The following is a 12,189-nucleotide window of genomic DNA, read 5'->3' on the forward strand; positions in this document are numbered from 1 at the left end:
TTGAAATGCTATTACTTCAATTTCTCAAACATATGACTATTTTACAGCTATTTAAAGACAAGACTCTCGTTAATCTAACCACACTGTCCGATTTCAAAAAGGCTTTACAACGAAAGCAAAACATTAGATTATGTCAGCAGAGTACCAAGCCAGAAATAATCAGACACCCATTTTTCAAGCTAGCATATAATGTCACAAAAACCCAGAAGACAGCTAAATGCAGCACTAACCTTTGATGATCTTCATCAGATGACAACCCTAGGACATGATGTTATACAATACATGCATGTTTTGTTCAATCAAGTTCATATTTATATCAAAAACCAGCTTTTTACATTAGCATGTGACGTTCAGAACTAGCATACCCCCCGCAAACTTCCGGGGAATTCGCTAACAATTTACTAAATTACTCACGATAAACGTTCACAAAAAGCATAACAATTATTTTAAGAATTATAGATACAGAACTCCTCTATGCACTCGATATGTCCAGTTTTAAAATAGCTTTTCGGATGAAGCACATTTTGCAATATTCTAAGTACATAGCCCGGCATCACAGGGCTAGCTATTTAGACACCCAGCAAGTTTAGCATTCACCATAATCAGATTTACTATAAGAAAAATGGTCTTACCTTTCCTGTTCTTCGTCAGAATGCACTCCCAGGACTTCTACTTCAATAACAAATGTTGGTTTGGTCCCAAATAATCCATCGTTATATCCGAATAGTGGCGTTTTGTTCGTGCGTTCAAGAAACTATCCGAAATGGTAAATAACGGTCGCACGCATGGCACATTTCGTGACAAAAAAATTCTAAATATTCCTTTACCGTACTTCGAAGCGTGTCAACCGCTGTTTAAAATAAATTTTTATGCCATTTTTCTCGTAGAAAAGCGATAATATTCCGACAGGGAATCTCCTTTTCGGCAAACAGAGGAAAAAATCACAAAGACGGGGGCGGCCAGGTCACGCGCCTAAGCCCACAGTCCCTTGATCGGCCACTTGAGAAAGGCGATAATGTGTTTCAGCCTGGGGCTGGGATGACGACATTATGTTTTTTCCCGGGCTCTGAGCGCCTATGGAAGACGTAGGAAGTGTCACGTTAGAGCAGAGATCCTTTGTAAAAGATAGAGATGGCAAAGAAGTTCCAGAAATGGTCAGACAGGCCACTTCCTGTAAAGGAATCTCTCAGGTTTTGACCTGCCATTTGAGTTCTGTTATACTCACAGACACCATTCAAACAGTTTTAGAAACTTTAGGGTGTTTTCTATCCATATATAATAAGTATATGCATATTCTAGTTACTGGGTAGGATTAGTAACCAGATTAAATCGGGTACGTTTTTTATCCAGCCGTGAAAATACTGCCCCCTAGCCCCAACAGGTTAATTCTGAGTGCTATGCATTTTGCTAGTATTGTTGCATCACAACATTGAAGTGTAAGGGGCCTCCAGTTTTTTAGATAGACTGGATGTTTATATTTTCCATCTTGGTCTTGTTTTAATAATAGTGAAATCAGACCTTCCTGCTGAGTACCTGACAGACTACCATTTCTATAGGAGTAGTTAAAACAATCTAACAATGGAGTTTTTAGTATATCCAAAAATGCTTGATATACCTCTACCGGTAAGCCATCAAGCCCAGGAGTTTTTCCAGACTGAAAGGATTTAATAGCCTCAAAAAGATATTCCTCTGTAATTTGGCCTTCGCACTGATCTTTCTGTACATTTGTTAATTTTCTATTTTTTTATTATTTCGAAAGAATTCCTTACCGTAATCTTCATTCAGTGGGAGAGGATGAGACGGAAAAGGGAACACCTACTTAAAATATTTAGCTTCCTCTTTTAAAATATACTGCTCAAAAAATAAAGGGAACACTTAAACAACACAATGTAAATCCAAGTCAATCACACTTCTGTGAAATCAAACTGTCCACTTAGGAAGCAACACTGATTGACAATAAATTTCACATGCTGTTGTGCAAATGGAATAGACAACAGGTGGAAATTATAGGCAATAAGCAAGATACCCCCAATAAAGGAGTGGTTCTGCAGGTGGAGACCACAGACCACTTCTCAGTTCCTATGCTTCCTGGCTGATGTTTTGGTCACTTTTGAATGCTGAATGGCAGTCAGGCTACCTCTGGCGAGCACATGGAGGGCTGTGCGGCCCCCCAAAGAAATGCCACCCCACACCATGACTGACCCACCGCCAAACCGGTCATGCTGGAGGATGTTGCAGGCAGTGAACCTGCTTTCACCTGTGCTCTTCACAGATGAAAGCAGGTTCACACTGAGCACATGTGACAGACGTGACAGAGTCTGGAGACGCCGTGGAGAACTTTCTGCTGCCTGCAACATCCTCCAGCATGACCGGTTTGGCGGTGGGTCAGTCATGGTGTGGGGTGGAATTTCTTTGGGGGGCCGCACAGCCCTCAATGTACTCGCCAGAGGTAGCCTGACTGCCATTAGGTACCGAGATGAGATCCTCAGACCAATTGTGAGACCATATGCTCGTGCGGTTGGCCCTGGGTTCCTCCTAATGCAAGACAATGCTAGACCTCATGTGGCTGGAGTGTGTCAGCAGTTCCTGCAAGAGGAAGGCATTGATGCTATGGACTGGCCCGCCCGTTCCCCAGACCTGAATCCAATTGAGCACATCTGGGACATCATGTCTCGCTCCATCCACCAACACCACGTTGCACCACAGACTGTCCAGGAGTTGGCGGATGCTTTAGTCCAGGTCTGGGAGGAGATCCCTCAGGAGACCATCTGCCACCTCATGAGGAGCATGCCCAGGCATTGTAGGGAGGTCATACAGGCACGTGGAGGCCACACACACTACCGAGCCTCATTTTGACTTGTTTTAAGGACATTACATCAAAGTTGGATCAGCCTGTAGTGTGGTTTTCCACTTTAATTTTGAGTGTGACTCCAAATCCAGACCTCCATGGGTTGATAAATTGGATTTCCATAGATTATTTTTGTGTGATTTTGTTGTCAGCACATTCAACTATGTAAAGAAAAAAGTATTTAATAAGATTATTTCTTTCATTCAGATCTAGGATGTGTTGTTTAAGTGATCCCTTTATTTTTTTGAGCAGTGTATAATTAGGAGAATCATAGATGACTCCGTCTTCAGTAATGAGTTTTCGCAAATTCTTTTTGTTAGCGTTCCTGTGTTGGAGTTTCAGGAAGAATTTTGTGCATTTTTCTCCATATTCCATCCTGTTTGCTTTATTTTTGTAATAGATTACATTAGATCGTTCTTGAATAAGTTTCTCAAGTTCTTTTTGTTTTTCCACTAACTTATTTTGTATCTCTGTAGTATAGTTTTTATTGCTATCTACCTGTTTTATCATGTATTTCCCTTGTTAGTCCTGTCTCTTTAGCCAGAAACTGCTTTTTTATTATTGATGAATATTGAATTGAATGACCTCTGAAGGTACATTTAAAGGTATGCCAAACAATAACTGGATTTGCTGTTCCTATATTATACTTGAAAAATTCAGTCATAAATTCTTTTGTCTTAGTTAAAAATAAGTTGTCCTCGAGTAAACTTTGATAAAATTTCCAATATCCCCATCCACGTGGAAATTCAATAAGAGTTATGTGAAGGCCAATTAGATGATGATCCGATTACATTCTGTCTCTTATTGAAACTTTTTTAACCATTGACGCAAGAGAGAAAGAGACAAGAAAGTAGTCAAGACGACTAGCTTGATTAAATCTCCTCCATGTATATCTCACTAGGTCGGGATTTTTTAGTCTCCAAATATCCACTAATGTGTCAATAATATTTGTGTGATGATAGTTTGTAGAGTGATTTCCTTTACATTCCATTGAGGTACTTAACACTGTGTTATAGTCTCCTACCATAATGATTTGATCATTTGTTGCCTGTAGGTTCAATAAATTGATATAAATATTTTCAAAGAAGTGTGGATCATCCTGATTTGGACCATAAATATTAATGAGCCAAATCTCTTTCTTGTCCAATTTCATATTCAAAAAGATCCATCTTCCTTGAGAATCATTCCTAACTACTTGCACATTCAGATCGAAATTTTTGTTAATTAATATCATCACACTTTTTGACTTCCTTTGTCGATGACAGAAAATGATTTCACCACCCCATTGCTTTTTCCATGCAACTTCATCTTAGGATGTAGAGTGAGTTTCCTGTAAACAGTATACAGTTGGAAGTTTACATACACCTTAGCCAAAAACATTGAGGTCAGGGCTTTGTGATGGCCACTCCAATACCTTGACTTTATTGTCCTTAAGCCATTTTGCCACAACTTTGGAAGTATGCTTGGGGTCATTGTCCATTTGGAAGACCCATTTGCGACCAAGCTTTAACTTCCTGACTGATGTCTTGAGATGTTGCTTCAATATATCCACATAATTTTCCTACCTCATGATGCTATCTATTTTGTGAAGTGCACCAGTCCCTCCTGCAGCAAAGCACCCCCACAACATGATGCTGCCACCCCCATGCTTCACGGTTGGGATGGTGTTCTTCGGCTTGAAATCCTCCCCATTTGTCCTCCAAATATAATGATGGTCATTATGGCCAAACAGTTCTATTTTTGTTTCATCAGACCAGAGGGCATTTCTCCAAAAGTATGATCTTTGTCCACATGTGCAGTTGCAAACCGTAGTCTGGCTTTTTTTATGACGGTTTTTGGAGCAGTGGCTTCTTCCGTGCTGAGCGGCCTTTCAGGTTATGCCGATATAGGACTTGTTTATACTGTGGATATAGATTATTTTGTACCTGTTTCCTCCTGCATCTTCACAAGGTCATTTGCTGTTGTTCTGGGATTGATTTGCACTTTTCGCACCAACGTACGTTCATCTCTAGGAGACAGAACCCGTCTCCTTCCTGAGCGGTATGACGGCTGCGTGGTCCCATGGTGTTTATACTTGCGTACTATTGTTTGTACAGATGAACGTGGTACCTTCAGGCATTTGGAAATTGCTCCCAAGGATGAACCAGACTTGTGGAGGTCTACAATTTTTTTTTCTTTTGATTTTCCTTTGTTGTCAAGCAAAGAGGCACTGAGTTTGAAATACATCCACAGGTACACCTCCAATTGACTCAAATGATGTCAATTTGCCTATCAGAAGCTTCTAAAGCCATGACATCATTTTCTGGAATTTTCCAAGCTGTTTAAAGGCACTGTCAACTTAGTGTATGTAAACTTCTGACCCACTGGAATTGTGATACAGTGAATTATAAGTAAAATAATCTGTCTGTAAACAATTGTGGAAAAATGACTTGTGTCATGCACAAAGTAGATGTCCTAACCAACTTGCCAAAACTATAGTTTGTTAACAAGAAATTTGTGGAGTGGTTGAAAAATGAGTTTTAATGACTCCAACCTAAGTGTATCTAAACTTCTGACTTCAACTGTATGTTATATTCCTTTTCCTTTAGCCACGTAAACACTGATCTTTTTTTATAATCTGCTAAACTGATACAATTATAACTGGCTATACTTATTTCACCCCTTACCATAACTAGATACTATTCTCAGTCTAAATTTACCATAATTAGTGCTTGTAAAGCTACTGCCATCAGAGGTATTAATGACGGTCAAAACTAGAGCTTTCAAACGTCTATTATTTAGGATTGAATAAATAGTTTCAAGCAATATATGTTTTATTCCCTTGCCTGTTTACCTGTGAGCCAATGCCACAGATGTTTGAAAATAGAGACAAGATATTATGTGTGTAGTAAATCTGAGTAAGTTAATGTGTATGATATTGGATGTGATTTAGTGAGAGTGTGTACATTGTCTGTATAAGAGTAAGACTGTAATGTGTGATGTCCAAATAAATAATAACCCCGCCAATTTGCATGGTTGAGTGTCTATGTGTGTAACATGTAGTGCGTATAGCCTTAATATTCATGATGATAATTGTAATCCATATCATATCACCATCATAGTTGATTCATAATTACCTTTAACATAATTGAAAAACACATCCCAGCATGTCCCTAGCAATTGACGTTTCACGTGATCATGAAAGAGACATTGCATTACTATAGAGACGGCTTCACTACAGTACAAATGTGTCCCGTACAATATGTTATTATTCCCCAATGTCCCTATTCTGATATCTTCCCCTTGCTTGTTATAAACATATATAAACACGTAGACAAATACATAGAAAAGACAAACAAACAAGAAACATATAAAATTATAGAACAGTTCTCGACAATAGAGAGAGAGGTGAGAGAGGGAGAGAAGAGAAAAGAGAGAAAGAGAGAGTGAGAGAAGAGCGCGAGATCAAGTGTGTATGTGTATGTATTAGTCTGTATGTGTAAGTGAACATGTAACTGAGTACATGTGTGTTCATATCCACTTCATAGTGTTCAGATATTTTTACAGTTCCAATCGTAGAATTTAGTAAAGCCATGGTGTTATGGAGCTGTCTCGGAATAACTGTCCATCTATAAAGAGTTTGTCCACAATGAGAAAGGCACGCTTACCCCTCTCCCTCTGTTGCCTCTGTACAGCATACAGTCTCTTGCGATGTTCATTTATCTCCTGTGGAAATTGGTCATTGAGCCCGAATTTGGTCCCTTTAAGCTCCTTTCGCCTGCTTTTGATCAGCTCCTTTTGTTGGTATTGTTCAAATTTTGCGGTGATCGGTTGGGGACCCTTGGTCTTGTCGCTCTGAGCTCCAAGTCTGTGTGCACGGTGGAAAGCCACCTTGTTTACATTATCTAGAGGAAGTTTCAAGGCGGATTGCATGAATTCTCTGATCGCTCCCTCTGGATTATTGGATGCGTCCTCAGGAATCCCAGAAATATTCGATTTTCACACATGCTACGTCTTTGTATGTCTAGCAGCGACTCCTTCATCACCCTGTTTTCCCTGAGTAGATAATCCATTTTAGAATCGTGGATTTTTACCTTTGCTGTGAGTGCCTTGTTCTCTCCTTGGAGCGTGAGAATTTCACTCTGGCTAAATTCCAAACTCCCCCTCAGCCCTGCTACCTCCTCACACAACTTTTCCAGTGTTGCATGGATTCCAGCCAGAGCACTAGCCTCTACTTCAACGGTAAGTAAGTCGTCCGTGTCTGTAGATTAATCTGTTTTAATTTTCTTTGTAGGGTTAAAGTTATTTTGTGAGGTAGTCGGATCTTTCCATGATGGAGTATGTTGTTCCTCCATAGCGTAAAGCTGTTGGTACTCTTCGATTTCCCTCCTTAGTCTCCAGTTTTGCTCTTTACTGCAACCAGTTGTTTTTCAAAAGTTTTTAACAATGCGTCTATCAAACGACAACAACCAGTGTCTGTAGTACAGCCACCTAGCACTGTTGTTTGGTTAGCGGTGTTTCCTAGCTATTAAAAGCTAAACGAGTTGTGGAATCCACGCGAAAACAAGTTTGGTATTCTTATTTCATTTAATCAATAGCGGTTTTGTTTTAATCAAAAATTACAAAAAGGGTGTTTTCCAGCATACAGTGTTCAGCTGCGCACTCTGATAACGTGTGATTTAAGAACACTTACTCTTTCCATGACATAGCCAGACCAGGTGAAAGCTATGATCCTTTATTGATGTCATTTGTTAAATCCACTTCAGTCAGTGTAGATGAAGGGGAGGAGACAGGTTAAAGAAGGATTTTTAAGCCTTGAGACAATTGAAGCATGGATTGTGTATGTGTGCCATTCAGAGGGTGAATCGCTAAAACAAAATATTTAAATGCCTTTGAACGGGGTATGGTAGTAGGTGCCAGGCGCACCAGTTTGTGTCAAGAACTGCAACGCTGCAGGGTTTTTCAGTCAACAGTTTCCTGTGTGTATCAAGAATGGTCCACAACCCAAAGGACATCCAGCCAACTTGACACAACTGTGGGAAGCATTGGAGTCAACATGGGCCAGCATCCCTGTGGAACGCTTTCGACACCTTGTAGAGTCCATGCCCTGATGAATTGAGGCTGTTCTAAGGGCAAAAGGGGGTGCAACTCAATATTAGGAAGGTGTTCTTAATGTTTTGTACACTCAGTGTAAATTACCCCACATGAAAAAAAACTACATTTTACTATATAATACTACAGTACTTACTATAGAATTCTATAGTAAACTGTAGTATACTGTAGAATTGTCACGTCCTGACCATAGAAAGCTGTTATTTTCTATGGTAGAGTAGGTCAGGGCGTGACAGGTATTTATTCTAGTTTAGATTTTCTATGTTGTTATGTTCGAGTTTTGTATTTCTATGTTGGGCTTTGTTTGGGATGATTTCCAATTAGAGGCAGTTGGTCATCGTTGTCTCTAATTGGAGATCATACTTAAGTAGGTGTTTTTCCCACCTGGGTTTGTGGGAGATTGTTTTTGAGTTAGTGTATGTTGCACCTCTTCATCACGGTTTGTTGTTTTTGTTCTTTAGTTTATTTGTGTATCTTGCATAGTTTCACAGTTCAATAAAATATGTGGAACGATACACACGCTGCGCTTTGGTCCGCTCCTTCATCCTACGACAACCGTGACAAGAATACTATACTACACACTGTAGTATCCCTCGATCATGTGTAGTACTTACTGTAGAATGTTGTAGTATACTGTAGAATACTATACTTAATACTACAGTATTATCTGCAAAAAAAACACTGTAGTAAAGACTACGGTAATATCCGCAAAAACACTACAGTCCGCAAAAACACAACCCTTTTTTTTTTTTACTTTAGTAACTACTACAGTATTTAATTTGCATATACCCTGCCCATTCCCCTCCCCAATATCCCAATTGGTCCCACCCAAATGTGAGAAACTTACATGTCAAGTATAGACCATATATTGTGTTCCCTACAGGTTATAGAAAAGAGCAGAAGGTCTGAACTATCCGTTTAGACCTCAGTCCTACCTACCTACCTACCTACCTACCTACCTACCTACCTACCTACCTACCTACCTACCTACCTACCTACCTACCTACCTACCTACCTACCTACCTACCTACCTACCTACCTACCTACCTACCTACCTACCTACCTACCTACCTACCTACCTACCTACCTACCTACCTACCTACCTACCTACCTACCTACCTACCTACCTACCTACCTCCTCTTCTATGTCAAAGATAATTAAACAAAAACATTACAGTAAATACTACAGTCCGAAAAAAAACATTACATTAATTACTATAGCATATACTACAGTTTTCTTTTACTGAAGTATTTATACTATAGTTAACTGTAAATACTTCAGTATACTACAGTACACTACAGTAAATACTACATTATTTAGTCTGCAAAAACAGTACAGTGAATACTATAGTATTTGTACCATAGTGTACTATAGTATCATAGGCATTATAATTCAAGGTGTGCACAAGCAATTTACTGTATACTATGCACACATCAACACACCCATTAAAAAGGCAATCATCGCGGTTAATTTCAGAGGCCTGATTGGCATGCATGGAACCTGCATCTGTAAAATCTAGAATCTCTCAATCCCACCCACCATCTCTGTCTGTCTGTCTGTCTGTCTGTCTGTCTGTCTGTCTGTCTGTCTGTCTGTCTGTCTGTCTGTCTGTCTGTCTGTCTGTCTGTCTGTCTGTCTGTCTGTCTGTCTGTCTGTCTGTCTGTCTGTCTGTCTGTCTGTCTGTCTGTCTGTCACGCACGCACGCACGCACGCACCATTGCCCCATTTACACACACATCTCCCCCCTCTCATGGCCCAGGAGGGTTTTCCAGAGCACACAGACAATAAAATGGGTCAGGACAGAGCTGAGTACTATTTTTTACAAAAAAAGAAGCCATTTTCCTGGAGTCTCCTACAGGTATAGGGAAGCTGAGGCTGAGGCTCATAGCTGAGACAACAGAGCAGTGTCATGGAGTTCCTTGTCATTAGCTCCTTACTGTTCTCCTGGGCTCTATGTGCACTTCACTAGTCTGACAAGGCTGGCTGATTACGCTTTTACTGCAATGAACAGCTGACTTGAATTGAAGAGGACAACAAATCAAAGTCAGAGAGAGAGGGTGGAGGGAGAGAAAGAGAGGGAGAGGGAAAGAGAGAGGATGGGGAGAGGGAGAGAGAGAGGATTAGGGAGAGAGAGGGTGAGATAGAGAGAGAGAGGTAAAGGGAGAGGGACAGGGAGAACGGGAGGGACAACCGTAGAGAGAGGGACAGCAGGAGAGAGAAGGTGAGAGAAAGAGAGATAGAGAGAGAGAGAGAGAGGAAGAGCCCTGCAGAGGTTTTCCCCAATAGCAGTGTCCTCTGTGTCTCTTGCTGTCACTCACCTCAGCCTCTGTGACAGTGATGAGCTTGTTTGTCACCGGTCAGAACATTTGTCTGCACTGTCATGCACTCTCCTGAGGTGCCATCCCCCCTCTATCTCCAGCTGTTACAACACAGACAGACAGACAGACAGACAGACAGACAGACAGACAGACAGACAGACAGACAGACAGACAGACAGACAGACAGACAGACAGACCAGACAGACAGACAGACAGACAGACAGACAGACAGACAGACATGTGCAGGCACCTGTACATACACACACACACACACACACACACACACACACACACACACACACACACACACACACACACACACACACACACACACACACACACACACACACACACACACACACACACACACACACACACACACACACAATCACTCAACAGAATACATGACATATTCATCCTCACTCACACACATCAGCTTACCAGTGTGTGACTGTAACACACCCCACACATACATATAAGGTTACACATCATCAGCATAACATCACACACTCATGAAAATGTTGCATGAAAACACTACTCATATAAAAGACACCCAGTCAACTCAAGGTTAAATAGACATCTGTGTGTCTGTGTGTGGATTTTAAGGGAAGACACTGACTGGATGTTTGCATGGAAGTACAGCAATAAGATCTCATAGTTTCCCTTCGAAATCTTCTCTGTTCACACAGAGACAAGAGACAAAAGCCTTCTCATTGCCAGCTCTGGGATATTCTCTCTCACTCACTCACTCACTCACTCACTCACTCACTCACTCACTCACTCACTCACTCACTCACTCACTCACTCACTCACTCACTCACTCACTCACTCACTCACTCACACTCTCTCTCTCACACTCACTCTCTCTCTCTCTCTCTCTCTCTCTCTCACACTCACACTGTGGCGTAGCTGTTACACCCTTACACATCCAATGCTCCAACAACTAACAAATTATTGTTTTCCGTGTGTCACAACTGTCGTATTGAGTGGACCAAAACGCAGCGGGTAAAGTGCTCATCTTCTTTTTTATTAAAGAAAACACTTAATCAAAATAAACAAACGACAAAAACAGTCCAGTAAGATGCACAGACTATACTAGAAACAACCACCCACAAACACCAATGAAAACAAACACAACTAAATATGGCCTCCAATTACAGACAACAACAACCAGCTGCCTCTAATTGGAGGTCATTGACAAAACTCACATAGAAATAGAAAAGCTAGATTTAAACATAGAAATAAGAAAACTAGAACCTAAACCCACAATACCCAAACACACAAAACAAACACCCCCCAACTATAATGACAAATAACCCCTTTTACTGGTCAGGACGTGACACCGTGACACCACACTTTCATGTTTCTGCCCTATATGCACTGTATGCTGACAGACTTTATGTATGAAGTATGGCAGGGTAAAAAAAAATACTTATGTACATGCTCACACAAACAAACACGCAGCGAGAAAGTGAATGTTCCACCTACTCTGTGTGCTAATACTATTACTCTATGTCCATTAAAGGGAAAGATACCTAGTCAGTTGTACAACTGAATGCCTTCAACTGAAATGTGTCTTCCGCATTTAACCAAACCCCTCTGAATCAGAATGGTGCAGGGGGCTGCCATAATCAACATCCACGTCTTCAGTGCTCGGGGAACAGTAGGTTAACTGCCTTGCTCAGGGGCAGAATGACAGATTTTTACCTTGTCAGCTCGGGGATTCGATCCAGCAACCTTTCAGTTACTGGCCCAACACTCTAACCACAAGGCTACCTGCCGCCCCTTAAAGTAGCACCAAACACAGTGTAGGTACTGTAATTGGCTACTTTCTTGTTATTATTCAGATGTTTTTATGTTGTCTAGACACTCAAAGCACAGGATCCTTCCATCCTTAAATACACACAGAGCTTACAGTATAACCTATTACC

The 12,189-nt window shown here is 40.8% G+C and overlaps 1 protein-coding gene across 1 annotated transcript in view; it reads right to left on the minus strand.

Moving 5' to 3' along the window:
* The window catches only part of LOC106563170 (fibroblast growth factor 11), a 77,763-nt gene that overhangs the window by 13,628 nt on the left and 51,946 nt on the right, over nucleotides 1–12,189 (minus strand). The window lies entirely within an intron of this gene.

Source organism: Salmo salar, chromosome 11 (assembly GCF_965601325.2).
Source record: "Salmo salar chromosome 11, fSalSal1, whole genome shotgun sequence".
In the NCBI taxonomy this organism is placed as follows: Eukaryota; Metazoa; Chordata; class Actinopteri; order Salmoniformes; family Salmonidae; genus Salmo; species Salmo salar.